Source organism: Festucalex cinctus, chromosome 3 (assembly GCF_051991245.1).
Source record: "Festucalex cinctus isolate MCC-2025b chromosome 3, RoL_Fcin_1.0, whole genome shotgun sequence".
In the NCBI taxonomy this organism is placed as follows: Eukaryota; Metazoa; Chordata; class Actinopteri; order Syngnathiformes; family Syngnathidae; genus Festucalex; species Festucalex cinctus.
Genome location: NC_135413.1, coordinates 30609267 through 30630793, shown reverse-complemented (window position 1 = coordinate 30630793; position 21527 = coordinate 30609267). Strand labels below are relative to the sequence as shown.

The 21527-nt window shown below is 39.0% G+C and overlaps 1 protein-coding gene across 4 annotated transcripts in view; it reads left to right on the top strand.

Moving 5' to 3' along the window:
- The window catches only part of lingo1a (leucine rich repeat and Ig domain containing 1a), a 340201-nt gene that overhangs the window by 66150 nt on the left and 252524 nt on the right, over positions 1-21527 (top strand). Inside the window, exon 1 of one of the 4 annotated variants that reach the window (XM_077517521.1) lies at positions 18255-18330. The exons of the other annotated variants lie outside the window; for them this stretch is intronic. The gene's annotated coding sequence lies outside the window, so the exon portion shown is untranslated. Of the gene's footprint in view, positions 1-18254; positions 18331-21527 lie in introns of those variants that run through there. 4 annotated transcript variants of the gene reach the window in all.

Genomic DNA, 21527 nt, shown 5'->3' with positions numbered 1-21527 from the left:
TGATTGCGCGGGCTAAAGTTCACACTTCCTCCAGTCTGTCTTGGCAGTTCGGCGAAAACACAAAAATGGTAGGTGGAGACTAGATGTCGGCGCTGACTTGGTTCCTGCTCGAGGGGCAAAACAAAACAAAAAAATCGTAATGGAGGAACGGCTAAGATGACATCATTCGAAGCACATTTCTGCTCAGTTTCTGAAGCAAAATCCAAATATTGACCGGATTTATGGGGGGTAACGGGATAACCGTGACATATTCAGGATACAAAATGAAGTCACAGTATTTTCTTACAGGGAAAAAAAAACGACAAAAAAAAAAAAAAAAAAAAAAAACACCGATCAGGTTACCGTAATTTCCGGACTATAGAGCACACCTGATCATAAGCCGCACCCAGTACATTTCTAAAGGAAAAAGCCATTTTGTACATAAGATATTTACAAAGAAAGACGGTACACAGAAAGTTTTCAAAGGATTAATAATTTACCTTAGCTTTTCTTTCCAAACAGTGCCCGTGACGCGGCAGTAACACAGCAGCAATACGGTAGTAACTAGTGTTGTTCCGATATAAATACTGGTATCGGCAGCGGCGCCGATACTGCATTAAAACAGTGGTATCGGTGAGAGTATATCTATCTATCTATCTATCTATCTATCTATCTATCTATCTATCTATCTATCTATCTATCTATCTATCTATCTATCTATCTATCTATCTATCTATCTATCTATCTATCTATCTATCTATCTATCTATCCATCCATCCATCCATCTATCCAGCTAGCTAGCTAGCTAGCTACCTGCCACTTTCAGCCTCTTTCAGCACCAATTAGTGATGAGTTTATCTAGCTAGCTAGCGTATCAATCTATGTATCTAGCTAGTGAGCGTATCAATCTATCTAGCTAGCTTATGTAGCTAACTAGCATATCTATCTATCTATCTATCTATCTATCTATCTATCTATCTATCTATCTATCTATCTATCTATCTATCTATCTATCTATCTATCTATCTATCTATCTATCTATCTATCTATCTATCTATCCATCCATCCATCCATCCATCCATCTATCCAGCTAGCTAGCTAGCTAGCTACCTGCCACTTTCAGCCTCTTTCAGCACCAATTAGTGATGAGTTTATCTAGCTAGCTAGCGTATCAATCTATGTATCTAGCTAGTGAGCGTATCAATCTATCTAGCTAGCTTATGTAGCTAACTAGCATATCTATCTATCTATCTATCTATCTATCTATCTATCTATCTATCTATCTATCTATCCATCCATCTATCCAGCGAGCTAGCTAGCTAGCTACCTGCCACTTTCAGCCTCTTTCAGCACCAATTAGTGATGAGTTTATCTAGCTAGCTAGCGTATCAATCTATGTATCTAGCTAGTGAGCGTATCAATCTATCTAGCTAGCTTATGTAGCTAACTAGCATATCTATCTATCTATCTATCCATCCATCTATCCAGCTAGCTAGCTAGCTAGCTACCTGCCATTTTCAGCCTCTTTCAGCACCAATTAGTGATGAGTTTATCTAGCTAGCTAGCGTATCAATCTATGTATCTAGCTAGTGAGCGTATCAATCTATCTAGCTAGCTTATGTAGCTAACTAGCATATCTATCTATCTATCTATCTATCTCATCTTCCTGACTCTTCCATCCATCTCATTTCTATCTGGGTGATGTGCGCAATCGCGGCAAACAATGAGGCACTCTAAAGCATCACCAGCATAGGCTCCAAAGAAAAGATGCTTATTTGTGGTGTAGGCATAGCTAGCTAGCTAAGTGGAAATGTATTATTATTATTATGAGACCTAGCAACTATTTTGAATTGTGAATACATTGCAAATACGTCTCCTTTAAATTCGGGTTCAAATCGTGACAAAAAATGCCGGCGGAATTGATTGAATTCAGTTTGTATTCTCCAGTGTTAGCGAAAGGGTTTGAATCAATAAGGCTTGATGTTGCGTCTCCCGGGCGACGCTCCCTGATAAAGTCGGTTCACGCGCAGGACAAACTCTCCACGTTCCCGTTCGCTGCCCCGCAGTCGACGTTGGCGAGATAATCACAGAGCATGGCAGATGTCATTTTTTTCCAGCTTCTAATTTCTGCTTCCGCTTCTCTTCCGCTGTCTATTTTTTTGAGGGCGACGTCGACTTAATTGGCTTTCGCGTGTACTGCGTAAAAAAAAGCGTTTCTTTCTCCCGTGACGGTAATTGTCACATTTCAATTTTTTTTTTTTTTTTTTTTTTTCAGTCAGCAGCGTTGACATATTTGCTAAATGTGATAAACACGGCTGTGCCTTCAGTTCATTTAAAGATATGTTCTTTTCTGTACTCCATTCATTTGCCGTTACAGGCACTCACAGTCCTTTCATTTTTTGAAATTCCATTACATGTAGTCAGTGATTCTTCCAAAGAATAAACATCAGCAAAACCATCGTGAGATATTTCAAATTTCTGGAGAAATTGTTTGTAAAGGTTGAAAAGGAAAACATTGAAGCTTGTGGAATGATTTTGAATGATCCCGAATGGCGCAGAATGAGCTGGTTTTAATGATTAATATAGGTGTTTAGGTTGTTTAGGTGGGGTGAACGTGTAACTATTTGGAATTTGGGGCTTTAAAAAATGTTTTGTGAATGGAACTAGTAAATGAGATGGCTTGAATGACCTCAAAATGTTGGAATAGTTTGAATCGGTTGAGTAATGTTGATGGAGAAGTGAATAATGTAGAATATGTCCTAAAATTGTAATTTTTTGGGAGTAAAAAATAAAATAAAATAATAATAAAAAGGGAATTTTTGGTACGTGCGAAATTTTGTCCTGTTGAAAATTGTTCAATAAGGAGAATTGAGTAATCAGAATAATTTCACTTTCAAATGGCAACAATCTGAATTTGTTATTTTGAATGTGCCACTGAAAAAGAATGCTAAATAAGAATTGGGGGCAAAATTGAACGAATAGGGAATTTTCAGGTGAAAACGTTATTTAAAAAAAAATAATAGCACACATTGGGTAAATTTTCAGAATATGTTGAATTTGGAATGATGTTGTATTAGATGAATTATGTGGAAGGAGAAGCACATCAAAGTGTGAGGAAGAACATAATTAATCGTGCTAAAATATAACCCGTGTTGGATATTATTGACAATCAACAGCGTTGTACTCCAGAAAAATTAACTTGATGAGCACCTTGACTGTCTTATGTTGGATAGAAATCAAATCAACAAGATTCTATGGGGGGTGAGGTGTCTGTTGTGGGTCGTTTACTAATTGACGAGAGGGGAGGGGCCTGACATAGCTCCACCTTCTACCATCCAAAAGACTGTGAGAGGACCCCAATGTGTTCCACTGAAATCGGGGCGGGATGAGATGCAGCTGGCGGTCCAACCAGAGCAGAGCTTACCAGGTCAAGACAGGACTTAGCAGTGCCCCCTGGTGGAAGATGACGTGCAATCAAATGGTGGTCCACTTTCATTCACTTCTTATGACACAATTGAAAACAGCACACTTGTGTTTTTTTTCATGTAGATTTAGCGAGCCTGATGCGGTTTGTTTTGTTTTTTTTTGTATGAGATGGCACTCCCATGTGAGCAATCGGAATGCTGAATAAATAATCGTTTCCGTCAGAAGCGATTGTGTACAATAACAGGTCAGAAGCGGGGTGTAAGAAATGTAGGGTCGAAGTTCAAACGGCTGGGAACGAGCTGGTCCGGGCATGTGAACGCGTTCTTATGACTCTACTGAGGAATGACTCAGAAATTTGATGTGGGAGAGCATTTTTTTTTTTTTTTGCCACACATTCATGTTAATTTTTTTGCGAAATGACTCATGCGCCTCACACATTTTTGAGCTAAAAATCATTTGTACCTTTTAGTTGCAATTAACTGCGCAAAAGAAACCTTCCATAAAAGATATCTGCCAATTTTATTTGACGTAATTCACATTTGTGACAATTTTGACGAATAATCGGGAAAAAAAAAAAAATCATTCTGAAAACTAAAACGCTAAATGAAAACTTAAAAACTAATGTCAAATGAAAAATTATATTAAATTTAGTGGTTTTACATTCAGATACGCTCAATAGTCCAAAAATTACGGTACTAATTAGTGTTGTTCCGATACCGTTTTTTGGCCCCCGATACCCGTTGTTGTGTGTGTGTGTGTGTGTGTGTTTGTGTGTGTGTCTAAATGCGTGATAAATCTCAGTGCAAATCTAAAAAAGTAACATAAAGCAAGCGTACTTTCCTTTTCTACGCGTTCCCGCGAGTAACGTTCACAATCCAGCCCTTTCCCGCTCTACGCCTTCTTCGATGTCTTTTCAAGTTTTCTTCTTGCGGGATCCCAAAGCAAGAAAAAAGACCAAACGAAGGATTTCCCCACCACGCTTCGCTTTTCACGCTGCCCATTTGTCTGCAAGCGCGCTTTATAATATCGAGTGCAAAAGTCCAGCCATTACTTTCTTGCTGACCTGAGGGAGATCGCCAAAAAGGTTTCTTCTTCATCGACTTATGCCATCTACATCTGCAATCAGTGCCGTTATTTCAGCCAAATATTCTCGACCTACATTGCTCATGCAGCGGATTTATTTATTTATTTGTATTTTATTTGTCTGCGATTGGCTGGCAACCAGTCCAGGGTGTCCGCCCGCCTACTGCCCAGAGCCAGCTGAGATAGGTGCCAGCACCCCCCGCGACCCTCGTGAGGAATAAGCGGTCAAGAAAATGGATGGATGGATGGATATTTTATTCATTTATTTATTTTTGCTGGAATCACAAGGTGGTGAAGGTGTCTACAGATTTCTATGGCCGCCCATGAAAGCAGACTGTAAATGATTTTGATTCAATGGTAATCAAACATCTGGTTTGTTTTTTTTGTGGAAAATTTCCTGTAAATTTCCCCGGGTTTACACCGGTTGCGGTTGCGGTGCGGCTGCGGTGCGGCTGCGGTGCGGTGCGTCTTGACTGCGTGCTCCGGACGGGTCAATTTTTTGGCCAATCCACACCGGCTCCGCACAGCTGCTGTCCGGCAGCTCCGTCGCCGACCACTTCCCGACGTGTCTCGCGTGACCGCGCGCGGTCATGTGGCATTAGAAACAACGACAAACACACACAAAGTCTGTGCTCAACAGAGAAGCAGAAAGAGAGGTGGACTTTTTGTTTATTTTGTGGCTTTCTACCTCCAATATAAACCTCTCCTCGTCCATGTTCGCTGGTGTCTAAACCGTGAATGAGCACCTCGCACGTTAAATCCAGGCCCGTCTACGCCCACATCACGTTTTGCTAGCATGCTTGCGAAATAGGAGCTGGCGAGTGTTTTATCTTGAAAGGTAACCGGAAATGTATTTCGAAACTGCGTCGGTCTTCCTGTCCCGCTCGATGTGTTTTGTGCTACCTTGCCATTTGCCGGAGGCCTACCGCTGCGGCGTCCGGCAAAAATAGAAAATAGGTCTATCCTTGCGGAAGGGCTGCGGCACGCCGCAGCTGAGACGCAGTCGACACGCAACGCACCCGCAAGCGGTGTAAACTGCACCATTCGAATTAATGGAATCTAATTGCTTGCGTCGCCGGAACGCACCGCAACCGCACCGCAACCGCACCGCAACCGCAACCGGTGTAAACCCGGGGTAAATTTCTGAAAACTTTCCCAAATTCCCAAGCGAAGTTTATTAGGGAATTTTTTGGAATAATTTCACAAAATTGTTGTCGCCTAGTCGCATTATTTATTTATTTATTTATGAAACGGATGAAGCAATTTTTAAATTAGTTGCTAATTGCAGCCCTGTTTACTCCAGATGGTTAAATAAAGGATTGTGTAACAACTTAAAGGAGAGCAACAAACTTTGAAGTCGAAGGTTGTTCACATGTGATAGGTCCTGCTGTTTTGGTCAGCAACAACCCAGTAAATTACAATTGTTTTCCTATTTTCATTGGGATTTAGCCATGTGCTTTATTCCGCCATCTGATTGCAAAAATATTACGTCACCCGAAAGCGACATATCATTTGGGTCTTTCCCGAAATTTTTTTAATTGCTCTAACTTGTGGGTTTCGTCGATCAACACTCTTAACAGCGACAAGCAGGATAACAGTCATGGAAAGACATGCGAAGAATCGGATCATCGGACCGAAAGTGCGCGGCAAACGTGTCAATGGCGCACTTGAACGATGACTTGCCCGACTCTCCTGAACGACTCTCCTGGCAACATGTGAGGCCGTGTTATTGCAAGAGAAGCCGGCAGTCCTTAATCTGAGAGGGTCTCGGCGGAAAGGCAAAGCTTCTTGAACAATCCCCGTTGTGGGAGCCCGTGGTGAAATCCAGCGATCAGTCAACCCTGAGCCCCCTTGAGCCTCCTCAGGGGCTCGGGACTCGGGCCAGTCTTTCACAATGGCCTCAAAAGCCCCGAGGTGAAGTGTTGCAAGATGGCGAAAGAAAGTGGAACAGGCAGAGGGAGGGGAAAAAAAGAGAATTGAGAGAGACGAGACAATAGAGACGGTCGAGGCTTGCTGGGGAAAATAACTAGATTGCACCAGAGTGCTTTATTTCGCAGACGGCCAACAAACAACCTCCACAATCTCCGCAATTGCGTCTGGGTGGAAGTCTTTCAACTTTCTAATCTTTCCAAGAAAACATCACATCCGTGCTCTGCTCCGTGGAGTTTTTCTTAACTCCCCTGAATTTATTTTTACGTTGCTTTCGACCAGTCGTCCACAACCTTTTTTTTTTTTTTTTTTTTTTTTGGTGACACATGCTCAACACGGACCAGCAAGCATTCACCGGGTGCAATTAAAACAAATCACGACAGTAAGGTAACTAGAGAGCGCAATATTTTATTAACATATGACACAATGTCTTTTTTTTTTTTTTAACAAACTGATGATGCACAGATAAACTTATTAAAATATTTTTCACTCAACAGTATAACAGATGTAGAAATACATAAAATAACAGCAAACTACGGAAAATCGACTCCTTAGTGATAATGAAAATGCCTTAAAATGTAAACAAATTTTGACCCTACATACTAACATCATTGAAATGTGCATGATCAAAATATGACGCTGCTAACTTGATCTTCTTTTTTGTCTTCTTCTTCTATCTTCTATCTTCTTTCTTCTTCTATCTTCTTCTTCTTCCTTCTATCTTCTTCTTCTTCCTTCTTCTTTCTTCTTCTTCTTCTTCTATCTTCTTCTTCTTCCGTCTATCTTCTTCTTCTTCCTTCTTCTTTCTTCTTCTTCTTCCTTCTATCTTCTTCTTCTAGCTTCTTTCTTCTTCTATCTTCTTCTTCCTTCTTCTTTCTTCTTCTTTCTTCTATCTTCTTCTTCTTCCTTCTATCTTCTTCTTCTTCTTGTTCCGTCTATCTTCTTCTTCTTCTTCTTTTTCTTCGTCTATCTTCTTCTTCTATCTTCTTCTTCTAGCTTCTTTCTTCTTCTATCTTCTTCTTTCTTCCTTCTATCTTCTTCTTCCTTCTCTTCTTCTTCTTCCTTCTATCTTCTTCTTCTTCTTCTTCCGTCTATCTTCTTCTTCTTCCTTCTATCTTCTTCTTCTTCTTCTTCCTTCTATCTTCTTCTTCTTCTTCTTCTTCGTCTATCTTCTTCTTCTTCCTTCTATCTTCTTCTTCTTCTTCTTCTTCGTCTATCTTCTTTTTCTTCGTCTATCTTCTTCTTCTATCTTCTTTCTTCTTCTTCTTCCTTCTTCTTCTTCTAGCTTCTTCCTCCTACTCCCCACCCCCACCACACGTTTTACACCAATGACAATGCAGAAAATTTCTTTGCCAACCACCAATACAAACTAAACATGATGAGGCAACAGGGATTTTTGGTGCCAGTCTGAGCACTTATGCAAGTCACACCTGAGTATATGTCACATCACCAGCCGAACGACAGCATATATATGAAAAAATAATGGCACTTATGATTAAGAAAATATGCACATTTCAGAATCAGTATTTCAGGAAAAAAAAAAAAAAAAGTAACATGTTTGAATAGTGAAAACGACATCATGGTGCTTATTACGGCATCTGTTTTGTATTTGCATGTTAACTTTAAGTGCTTATAACTTCCCTTGCAAATGAAATGGACTCAGCTGTGCGGTAATCACCAGGGATTTCCAGATGTCAGGAAATAGAAGAATGAAATGAGCTTGTTTCATAATGAAATGCAGTGGATGAGAAGGGGGAGAAGACATCCTTCAGTCGTGCGACTTCACTTGCTCTCATCTCAGCCACTGCGCTTGAAAATTCAGCTCTGCTTGGCTGTCTGCCGTGTATCAAGAATGAGTGTAAAAAAAAAAACCAAACTGGGTATGTCCTCCTCCTCCGTGCCTGGCATTCTTCATCTGAGCGTGCTCCGAATGGGGGAGCTGTTGCTTCAAGCTGGACGGTGGCGTTCTGCTCCGCCGGGAGACGACGGCCGGTCGCAGCGCCGCTAATGGGCGGCGCGCGGGGGCCTCATTTGCAATCAGACTGGCAGAAGTTGAAGCACTTAACTTGATGGGAGACCGCCCGACAGGCCTTTATGTCCTCCCCCGAACTTCTTACCATTTGGACAATATAGCTGACACTCGCAGTGCGGCAGCATTAAAACGCCAAACATACGAATTTGGCCCTTACGAAGATAATAAGGCACTATTTTGATCCTTTTAATGAACAAAATTGAATTTATTGTGCGTCTAGTTTTAAGAGGTGTACCATACGTACACTAGACAAAAGTGCAATTTCTGCACAAATTGTGTGGGAATGCTGAAAAGCTGAATGCTAAGATTCGAATGCATGTGCTTATGGAGTAAATTGAAAGATAATTTATGTGAAAATTACACATTTTTAATTGTTAAATGACAAATTAAGAAAAACACAACTCACTGCAATCTGTCAAATGTGCGATTTAATCATCTCAGAGAATTATAATCCATTTCCTGATATGACAGTCAGTTGCTATACATGTATATCACTTAGTATAACGGCCACGGATATATTTGCAATGTACAGTCGGAGGTGGGATTTGAACCTGCAACTTACTGGTCAATGCTCTTTATCAACTGTGACACCGAGCATAATCAGACACCTGGCAATAATGATCATTTGAAGAATGCTCAGCATTCCCACAATTATACATACAATGGGATCTTGAGATTATAATTTTTGTTCCTTTACTTTGTTTGTTACTGAAAACTCTTATTTCAAAGAATTTTTCAAATGGACATGAGTAGAGATGGCATTAATCCATTCCAGCCGCCCCCAAAATATACAACAAAAAATTGGCCACGCTATAGCGTACTTTCCTAAACATTCAGGAATTACATCATGAAATAGACTACAAATAATTAAAAACACATTTTCACTCATAGGGCCTTTATGATTGTGAAAATCATATAAAACGCACATAAATCATCCTCGTTACGTGTGCAATTAGCCAAAATTGAAGAAATATGTGCAAATATGGTACAGATTTTCTTCCAAAATGAACGTAAACTCATTCATTAGCGCAAAACATGGAGCTGACTTTTACTTGCTTTCTTGGGCCACATTAAAAGATGTAAAAGGCCGGATCCATTTTAAGAGGCAAAAACAAGAAGTTTACAGTTGTAAAGGTCAGATCAGATAATCAGTCATAATCGTCTGTCCGCTGTAAAGGGCAGGCCAAGAGAAGCCAATAAAAAGGGAGCGGTCGGAAGGTCAGCGACCATGTGGCAGCTCTTTGTTGTCTCTGCTGCAGAATGTCAGAGAGACCAAAATTCAGTATATCCCAAAAATTGATTTTTCATTTAATTGTATTTTTTTTTTAATGCAGAAATGTGGAGGTAAAAGCCACCTTGTAGTGTAAAACTCTTAAAGTCGCGAACATTTTTTGTATTAAAAAAAAGTATTAAAAGTATTAAAATGTAGTTTGTTTGTAGTTTGAGTGATGTATCGTAGTTAAAAATGAAGTTAGCTTGCGCCATGTTGTAACCAGGTCCACACTGTATAATAATATAATATAGATACCTGAAAAGTCTACATCAGTGCAGTAATTAGTATTTGTACTGTTATTTTTCAAGCCCCTTCCTCAGCAGGATCGACTCAGAAGCAGATAAGTGAGCAGTGGTTCATTTGCAAAAGAAAATGAGGTGTAAAGTATCACATCATTTCCGATCCTTGGAGTATTTTGATTAAAACGAGTCACCAAAGACACACGGGAATGTTTTTAAATTGCGATAACAGTACGTTTCCTTCCATGAGGTTGGCCCCTTGCATGATAACGATGGTCCTCGTTTCATCTGAGGAGCCACGTGAGGTACGCACCAGCACATGAAAGTGCGACTTAAGCTGATTTTGTCGTATCTTTTTGACTAGCTGGGATGCTGCATCCTAAAACAGTTCTTACTACAACATGCAAAGGACGTCTTGCATGGCCCCAGCTGAGTTTAATAGCTTGAAATAGCCAAAAACACTCGATCGAGTCTTCCTCTGGGGAGAAAAAAAAAAAAAGAGCAGAAGTTGCACTTGCTTATGTAATATCTTTTTTTTTTTTTTTTTTTTTTCTTCACAACAAATGCGCCTGACATGTTGGGAACGTCGTTCATCAAGGTTTGAATGAATGAATGAATGAAGATCTCCATATTTGTTTGTGTGAGTCATGACGACGGTTTGAACGCAGAAGTTTTGTGAAGAGGTGTCAGTGGAATTCCAAATCGTACGACATATATTTTCAATGGGAATTATTTAGGAAAAAGTATATATTTTTTTAGGGAATAAAGCTGTATATTCTTGTTATAAATATTTTATACAAATACTTTTTGCACCAAAAAAGTTGTATAAAATGTGAAAAAAGGTGTATACTTTTAAGAAGAAAATACTATTATTCAAAAGTGTATATTTTCAAGAAAATAGGTCATCATTTTGAGGAAAACGTCCCCAAATTTTAGATAAAATATATTTTCAAGAGGTCAAAAGAATTTTTTTTTTGAGAATTTTCTGTTGTATATTATCATGAGGATAGCACTGTAATGCTATTATTTTTACATTTTTATTATACATTATATTAATATATACATATTTTCAAGAAATGAAATACATTTTTTAGTGGGGGAAAGTTATTTTTTTTTAGGTGAAAAATATTTTTCTAAAAACTCTAAAAAAAAATCTGTATAGGCCTATTATCATGAAAAAAATATAAAGGTGAAAAAAAGTTTTACATATTTAAGAAAAGGTAAATATATCTCAAAAACACAAGTCATATACAGTATTTTGGAAAAAACAAATACAGTACATACACTTTTTTTTGAAAAATAAAATGATACATATTACATAAAACTTTTCTAAAAAAAACAACAAAAACTATTCAAGAGATTTTTTTTTTTTTTTTTTTTTTTTTTAAGAAATTGTGTTTTTAAGACAAAAATTCTGTGTACACTGTACAGCCAACCTATATACCTGTATTTTTCAATAAAAGGCAACACATTTTCAAGAGCGAAAAAAAAGCTTTATTCATAAAAAAAAGTTACTTTTTTTTCTTCCAGAAAATGAATGCATATTTTCAAAATCCAGACATGACAACGAATGGGTTAGTCTGTTGTGTTCCTTTTCTGTTGCCTGCTTTTTTTCTACCTGTAAACGTTCCCTAAATTGTGTGCAGGCGTGTTGTTGCATCACAAGCTAAGCTGCTCCAAACATTATTGAGGTGTTTAATGGCAGCCAAGACGAGCTGAGTATTCCACGGCCAGTTTTATGCACAGCAGCGGGCAATATGTGGTCGCAAAAAACAGACGTGGGCTGACTCTTAAGTGTCTCCATCTTGTTGTTGTTGTTTTTTTTTTTCCCACTCCCGTCTGAGTCACATCTGGAGCTCCTATATGGTGAGCTCTTGTCGCTTTGTGGCAGGTCAACTGGTGATCACGGAGACAGATTGGACTTTTTTTCTTTTCTTTTTTTTTCTTTTTTTTTCATGGCCCCAATAGAGTGAGGAGAGCGGCCATCTCAAGGAGATTGTCAAAGGCTGATTCAACTCTGCCGAAATAACAACAAGAGCAGTGAGGCTGATGTTCCTTTGCACACGGGAAAAAAGAACATAATATCGAGAGGCGTAGAACAAACTTGACTAGACGAGAAACAACGAGAATGTATCGAGCATCACGAGACGCGAAGCTAACTTGGGCTGCGGAGGTGCACAGAGTAACAGAGGTAATAATCCGACAAAAACATACACTTCTTGGTCAGGCTTATATAGACAGTGAATCAATCAGATTGGCGGTGGCTAGACATGTGGGTAACAGGACTGACATGGATTTCTCTGATTGGCTGTTGACCAGATAAAGAGATTAAAGATTCCTGACATCACATAGCGTCTTAAAGTTGAAACTAGATGCTGGTTACATCAGTTCAAAACTGACACGTGACCTCACGGTCATGACCCAAACATAACCCTTGCATGACCCTAGTCATGACAGTAAACATAACCCTTGCATGACCCTAGTCATGACAGTAAGCATAACCCTTGCATGACCCTAGTCATGACAGTAAACATGACCCCAGTCACGACAGTAAGCATAACCGTTGCATGACCCTAATCACGACAGTAAGCATAACCCTTGCATGACCCTAGTCATGACAGTAAACATAACCCTTACATGACCCTAATCATGACAGTAAGCATAACCCTTGCATGACCCTAGTCATGACAATATTGCAGGAGATTACCAAAAGAGGTCTTAAGCAATGAGTGCTAAAGTGCTTTTCCAATAATATGTTCTATGTACCCCAACTAGCATAAACACCGTATTCTGATTAATATTGTGTTTGTGGAATATGAATTAAGCAGCCAAATCCACCCATATCTGGGGGGCGGCCATTTTGCCACTTGCTGTCGCCTGAAAATGACATCACAGTGGCTAAGGGTTCAGGTAATCGTTGTCAGATGTGATCGGAATGCCAGATTATATCGGGGTCGCCTGCAGATGACGTCACGCTATAGGATTGTCCGGAAATTGTCTATATATATATATATATATATATATATATATATATATATATATATATATATCCCGTGTATTATACACGGGATTTTACAGTATTACAGTAAATTCTTCACCGTCAACACATGAATTCAACAAGGATATAAGCAGGTTGGATGATTTAAAAAGGGACATACGGGACTTATATAACCGTTATACGATTCGTCCCCTCATTTGTGACGGCCCGTGGCGCAAGGTGCCCGCTTCAAATTGATCCACGTCGCCGCGCGGCCTCCAAATTGAGCGCCGGTTGCATAAATGAGAGCCGAGACAGAGCAGAGATCAGCGAGACGGATTTAAAAAAAGAAAAAAAAGAGCAGACGCGGAGCCGGAGGAAACCAATTAGGAAGGTGATAGGCACTTAAAGCGCAGACGTTACACAATGGCGCACGGTCGCCGTCGCCTCCAGCTGCTTGAAGTATTTCTTGTCGCAAGTTGACACTGGATTATTTTTTGTTTACTTCTCCAGATGGCCTCAAGCACTTTTCTGTCTGTCTGTTTGTATTCATGGAGCTGAACCGGACCACGGTGGGGTGGCGTGTATTTATTTGCGCCTTCCAACCAGGTGGACTTGTAGCGCTCCACGGGACCGGCGGTGCAGGGCTGAGCTTTTTTTTTGCACATCGGTCACATCATGCCAAGCCGAATATCAAACCCTATCCAAGACTTGCAGATGTGATTTGAAACCCTGTCTTTGCCTTGATACCTGAATTTGAATCCCAAAGTCAAGTTTGAAACCCACCTTGAAAACTATGCAGATAGCAGTAAACCCTACTTCGAAACCGTAATTTGAAACACCAATCCTGGTTTAAAAACCTTGAATTGCAATCCTAAACTTCAAACCCTATTTTTAAGCCCTAAACTGGGTTGGAAACCTGGATTAAAACCGTGATATTCAGCTTGAAACCATAGTTTGAAACCCTATAATTCAGTATTAAAACCTAAGCCATAGCTTCAAAACCCCAATCAGGGTTATTATAGTTTCAGAAATTTTCATTTTAGTTAGTTTTGATTTAGTTTTGAGAATTGTGTTTTTGTTTTTTATTTTAGTTTTCCGGGCGGTTATGTTAGTCTTTTATTAGTTTTAGTTATTTAATAAATGTTTCGTTTTAGTTAGTTTCAGTATTAGTTTTAGTGTTTTATATATATATATATATATATATATATATATATGTATTACTTGTGCGTAATATTTAAAAAAAAAAAAAAAGAAGAAGAAGAAGATGCACTATATAAATACAGGATGTATACCCATGAACTTCTTCTCAGTCTACACCTCTGGGCTTCTGTTAATGTGTGGTGGTGATTTTTGTCCCTCTACCTCCACCCCCCCAGCTTCTATTTTGCCATTTTTTATTTTTTATTTTTTTTTTTGTCAACACCGGGACCATTCTGTGGACAGACACTTGTTAACCCCTCACTCACTCACTCAGGCTTGTGAGTGAGTGAGTGAGTGAGTGAGTGAGTGAGTGAGTGAGTGAGTGAGTGAGTGAGTGAGTGAAAAAAAAAAAACCCAAAACAAAACCATGCGTGCTGTCAAGTTGCGGCGGGTCAACTGTGGATTGACACCCTAATTTGAAATCCCAACCCTGGTTTGAAACCTTATCAGCCAAATTTAAAACCATGAGATGAGTTTGAATCTCTAACCGTTTCTTCAAACGCCAACACTCAAATGAAACTGTCTTGAAACCCCCATTTAAAAACCCTTTTGCGGGCTACTTAACGTCGGTGGGACGTGTGGATGACGCCACATTTCTTCTCTGTGTATAAAACTTGCCAAGCGTTTTAAACGAGAGCGACTGCAACATGAGGCGTCCTATCGATTGCGTTCGCCAAAACAACAACTTCTCCCCGCTTGAAACCACAGAACGCTCCTCAAGAAAATGCAGACGACGACGCACTTTTAACAGATAACGGAATAAACGCTGGAGTAATTAACTCCATCATTGATCTTCCCATTAATTACACGCCCCCCCTTTTTTCTCTCTCTCTCTCTTGATGATGTTGCCTAATCCTAATTCAAACTGATATCAGCTTTAATATTTACCAACATTAAAGTTGATGCATCTAATTAAACGCGGGAGACGTTGAGGCGTTATTTGCTCTGCGGGATTTTAAATCTCACAATACAAACAGACGCGCGCACACGCAGCCATATTGCTCATAGTTGTGGAACTAGGCATGGGCCGTTTGATAATTTGCCGTGGTTTAAAAACACACAAAAAAAACACTAACTCCAGAATGGAGGCCGTTTTTTTTAATTTTATTTTTTTATCGTAATTAATCGCATTACTTCAATAATTGACTCACAATTAATCACAAATTTTATATCTATTCTAAATGTACAATAATTTTTAAAAAATTTTCATACTCATGTTAACATAAGTGTGAAAATTTTTAAATTAATGGAAATATGGCAGCCTCTAAGGCTTTGCTTCAGTAATTTCATAATTCATAAAAGTGAGTTAAAATTAAAATGATGTACTGTAAAAAAACAAAAAACAAAACAAGTGCGACATTGATTTGTTTTAAGGTCATTTTCCTGCCACTAGATGGCATAATTGCATTTGTAAGACATTGGTAACAGCTCAGTGCATTTTTTTAAATTCATATCCTCCTGACTACCAGGGGAGGAAAAAAAAAATATTGTCCAATCATGTTAATTTTGATTTTCCTCAATCTTTGTGCAGTAATTGTAATACTGCAAAAGAAATGTTTGAATTATTTTTTTTTTTTTTGTCCACTACAGAGGACATTTTTTAAAACTTAAATGCTAGACTCAAATACAGTTAAAATAATTCAAACAATACTTTTGTGTTCTTAAGAGTCTTATAGAAAACATACTAACAATATTTAAAGCCTAAATGTGTTCAATAAAAAGTGTTATACTTACTTTTCCTCTTCCCTAAAAAGTGCTTGCACAGAGGGAAGCCATTTTCCTTTATGATGCAGAGTTGTAATTCTAATGCGGTGGTCTTTTTGCTCACGGTTGTCATACTGACCGATTCTCGTATGGGCGCATGCCAAAGTGGAACACAATTACAGCGTATGTAAGAATGAGTAAAAATGGAGGATTTGATGTCCACTCACAAGCACTCGCTTATGCTTGTTATCAATTGGACAAACCTTCAAGATGGAAGATGTCCAAGTTTCTATGGCGAGATGAGATAACTTCTGCGTGTGTGTGTGTGTGTGTGTGTGTGTTTGTGTCACATCGGTCCAAATGAGCGCCGCTTCCTTTCTATCGATTTGGAGAGCGAGAGCGAGCCGGCAAACGTTGTTGCCTTGCGTTTAAACAGCCGCCCGCCGTTAACGAGGCCGCCGGGTGTCATGCGACGAGCGGGAACGTCAACATCCGTCCTGCCGCCGGTGCGCACTTTGCGAGCAGATGGCTCCTAACGACACTCCCACGCGCACAAGCTCAAGTCAGCAACTTTGCTTTCAAGTCGTTCACACTTGCAAGTTAGTTATTTTTCCACGATAGTCAGTCACTCAGTCAGTTATTTAGTCCATCAGTCTTTCATTAGTTAGGAATTCAAGTATCTAGTTTAGCCAGCTAGCTAGTCAGAGAGTTAATAAGTTAGTCACTCAGTTACATAATTAGACATTTTTTTTGTTTTTTTTTAGTCAGTTAGTCAGAAAGTTATTCAATTATTCAGTAGCCATCATGCCAGGCAGTAAGTCACCTAGTTAATTTGTCACTTAGTCATCTAGTTAGAAAGTCAGTTAATTAGTCTTCAAATTAGTTAGCTATTAAAGTATATAATGTAGTTAGTTATCTAGCCAGCTAGTCAGTCGGTTAACTAGTCACTCAGTTACTTATTTTTTTTTTATTCAGTCAGCCAATTAGTCAGTGGGTTAGTCACATAGTTGGTACGTTAGTTGGTCAGTCAGTCACCTTGTCACGATGTCAGCCAGTTGGTTAATTAGTCACTTAGTTAATTACTTAGTCAGTAAATTAGCCTAATTTGTTAGTTGCTCAGTGAGTCAGTCAGTCAAATAATGTGTTAGTTACTTAGTCAGTCAGTCAGTCAACTACTCAGATGGACAGTCAGCTAATTGGTTAGTCACAGTTAGTTACTTGTTTTAGTTAGTCAGCCAGTCGTTCATTAGTTAGTGAGACAGTTATTTTTTTTAGTCAGTCAGTCTGTTAGTTACTTAGCCCGTCAGTCAGTCAATCAACTATTCAGCTGGACAGTCAGCTCATTGGTTAGTCACACTTAGTTACTTGTTTTAGTCAGCCAGTCGTTCATTAGTTAGTGAGACAGTTATTTTTTTTTAGGTCAGTCAGTCTAATTTGTTAGTTACTTAGTCAGTCAGTCAATCAACTATTCAGTTGGACAGTCAGCTAATTGGTTAGTCACACTTGGTTACTTGTTTAAGGCATTTAGCCAGTTCATTAGTTAGTAAGACGGTTATTTTTTTTCAGTCAGTCAGTCAGTCAGTCAATTAGCCCAATTTGTTAGTTACTCAGTGAGTCAGTCAGTCAAATAATTTGTTAGTTACTTAGTCAGTTAATCAGTCAATCAACTATTCAGCTGGACAGTCAGCTAATTGGTTAGTCACACTTAGTTACTTGTTTTAGTTAGTCATTTAGCCAGTTGTTCATTAGTTAGTGAGACGGTTATTTTTTTCCGTAATTTCGTTATTCAGTAAACTAGTCAGACTAGTTACTTAGTGGTGAGTGGTTGTGCTTGATTCTATCATTTACCTCTCAGTAAACGTATTATTACAGTCCACTTATTTGACCAGTAAGAATGTTAAAATGCTCCAATTAATGAAATCATGTTATTCCGTTATTGCCTCCATGGGGAAATATTCTTACCTTTCATTAGCTTGACATATCAACAACCTTAGCCAAGTACTAGTTGCACACAAACAACAAAATCCATATCAATGGAAACAAGCTCCTTGGAGGAGGTAATAAAGTGATGAGGCAATCAAATCCAGACGATAATACGCACGTTAGCCTCCCTCCGCGCCGGCGTCGTACGCACTTGAAATAACTCCGCTCACCACATAATCAATCGCAGGTAATTGAGTCAATCAATTCTCCGTCAGCGTTGTGTTGTGGCGACGGATTACGCGAGGCGCTCCGATCCCGGCGGGGCAAAAACGGTGGCGCGATCCCCCCCCCCCCCCATCCGAAGCACCTTTATTGTCATTGTCAAGGTTACAGCTGCTGACACGTCGTGTTTGTGAGGTGTGGATGATGCACAGTCGTGTCTTGGCTGTTGCACGCCCGTATTGGTTTCCCCTGCCATATTTATGCCTTTAATCCCCCCCATCATCCTTCCCTCCCCATGCAACAAAAGACCTCTGGATCGGAAGGAACACCCACATAACAAGTGAGTGAGATGCATCCTTTGTATACCTCGCACGTATATATATATATATATATATATATATATATATATATATATATATATATATATATATATATATATATGCAACATCATCTTTTAAGTCCTTGTTGTGGTTCAGGAGCTTTTTAGACCAGCTAGAAAAATATTTGGCTCTCCGAGTGCCCTATCATGGCCAACATTCGAATTCTGCCGCGTAGAAGTGTCATCAGAAAATGAAAATTATTGCAAGACCTTGTAAATTATACACACTTGAATTATAATTAAATAAAAATTTAATTGCGGAATAATTATTTTTTTTTTTTAAGTGAGCCTTCGTTCGGACTATTTTATATATATATATATATATATATATATATACACACACAATGGCGACAGTGTGGAAAAAGAATAGTCAAATAATATTGTCAAGTGGAAAATAGTGGCGTCAGAATGTCATTTTGCGTGACGGAAGCATGATTAAAATAACTTTAGACGGATTAAATGTACTATGAAATTTACTGCGGGTCCTGAAATCGTAGCTGTAATTTCGCAATGACGGAAGCTCGGTTCAAATAACTTGGACAAATTGATGATGACATTTTGGCTGGGCTTGAACTAGTTACAATGACAGAAGGGTTTCCTGACTTTTTATAATAACAATGAATAATAAATAAATAAATAAACGAGGTAACTATGGCTCATTGATCAGAATGGAAGTTACATGGGAGTCTTCTTCAAAGATGAAGAGATTATTATGGGAAGTGTTATTGATTTTTAATCAAAGGCAACACAGTCAGCAGGCACCATTTGTCTGCATACTTTGAGTGACATCACTAATAAGAGCGTGTCATGTGTTTCGCCCCCGAACGCTGCTTGCAAGGTGGCCGCATCTGTCAATATTACAACTTGAAGCTATTTTCAGCTGAGTGCGTGTGTGGCTGAGAAAATCATTTTTAGCAAAGATGTGTTTTATGGTTATTGATTGACACCAAGGGTAATTTTTAACCAAGGTTGGCTGTTAAAGCCTTTTTTTTATTACAAAAAAAGGGGGAAAAAAAACACTTATTTGGAAACCTATTGTGAAGAAGCAGCCACATGCTTCGACAGATATATATTTTTATGGATATATTTTTCTTCTTTGGAGTTTTAGTCCACCACCACATTCTGTGCGTTCTATTGATTTCCTGCCAGTGTCCATAAAATTACATTTTAAAAAATAGACTGCTCTCTAATGGTCAATAGAATGCAAGCGATTCCCTGATTATGGGACCATTTTTCATGGGAATCTCAACCAAAGAACTACTTTCAATCTATACTTAAAAGAGACAACAGCACCCCCCCCCCTCCCCTCCCCACCCCCATTTATTTATTAGACTCATTTTAATCCCTGAAGGGAAATACCACTTAAAAAAAAAAAGAAAAAAGTAATGATTTGCCATTTGGGGCCATTGAAATGAACGGTATGTTTAATAAAGCATCAAAGTGTTGAATAAAACTGGGAAAAATATGGTCGTATTTTATGGACATCTCCTTCATGAATCATCAAATTCATTGACGTTGTGCAGGTTATATGAGGAGAAATAAGTAGCGCAACGCATCGGTTCCTTCACAGCGGCGCTCATTCGGTCGTATCACCGCCCGAGTTTTAAAAAAATAAATAAAAAAAAGTTAGTGTAGGAGTTATCGCCGCGTTTATTGTGGTCAGCGGTCGAGCTGAAAGTATGTCGTCCGCTTTTGATGGCGTGTCTTTGGAGTGGACGTGGAGGAGGTCGATAACAGATGGTAAAACGCGTTTCACGATACATCCCGGCCACATTTTTTTAAGGGGCGCAATAAAGGGGAGATCATACGTCAGGGCCGATTGGGGGGAAAAGTGTGGAAGACATCGCCAGGCATGTCATGTCCTGTCCTCCATTAGCCCTCCAGTAGAAACCTCCTTTCCCCACTATTAAAAAAACAAAACAAAAAACGATAGTAACAGTAGTCATTTTTTCTGTTCATGCTTTTGTTCACACATTTCCAATATAAGCGGTAACTGCTGAACCATTTGAACTCTTAGCGAGGCATGTAAACAATCTCTCCTATGAATTGAGACGTTGCACATTAGTATTATCGCTAATCTTGTTTTATCACTTGTGGTTGTGCTGCACGTTATTGTTCAAGTCGGGGATCTTCACACTGAAAAGTGTGTCAAGTCATTTAGTCTTGCGCAAGTCAAATTCCAAGTCACAGGTTCTCAAGTCAAGTCCTATAAAGAGTCATGTCAAGTCACAAGTCCATGTTATCTCCAGTCGAGTCAAATACTGCGACAACTCAAGTCAAAGGTTTTCTCGAGTCAAGTCTCATGAGAAATCGGGTCCCCAAGTCACATGGTATCTCAAGTGAAGTCAAGTCCTTCGTCACAGGTTATCCGAAGTCAATTGCTGTGGTAAGGCACATCACAAGTTATGTCCAGTTAAATCTTATGATGAGTCTTGTCTTAAGTCAAGTCAAGTCAAGTCAGATATTGCCCACAAGGTTTCTCAAGTCCATTGATGAGTTGCGTACCAAGTCACAGGTTATTTCAAGTCATGTCAAGAACCGTGACGAGTTATTTGTCACACATTTTCTCCAGTCAAGTCCTATTGCTGTATAAGTCAAGTCCCAAGTCACATGCTCTCAAGTGAAGTCCTATAATAAGTCAAGACTCATGGTAAGACAAGTTCCAAATTGCAGATTCTCAAGTCAAGTCTTGGGAGATGTCAAATCAAATTCCAAGTCCCAGATTGCAGTCGTATCTGCGGTATCTAGTTGTCAAAAAGATAGAACCCTAATAATAATAATAAAATATATATATATATATATATATATATATATATATACACACACATACACACTTCTAGCCATTTTATCTAATCTGCATGTAAAACACATCACCATGTCTAAAATCAAGTCCCGAGTCTCGTTAACTCGAATGTCCGAGTCAAGTCTTGAGTCTTTTAGTTTTCATTTAACGAGTTGTAAGTCACCAAAAGTCTAATTATCAGAGGTGTGCGTGTCAATTAATTTTTAGCATCTGTCATTCGTAAATCGTCGTTCCGTTATCGTCAAATCCTTCAATATGTCAAGCTGAACCACATTATCGTCAATCCGTCATTCGTGAGCAAAATGGCCGTCTGTCAATGTTTCCGTCATTCTTCATCAAAATGGGTGTTCCGTCA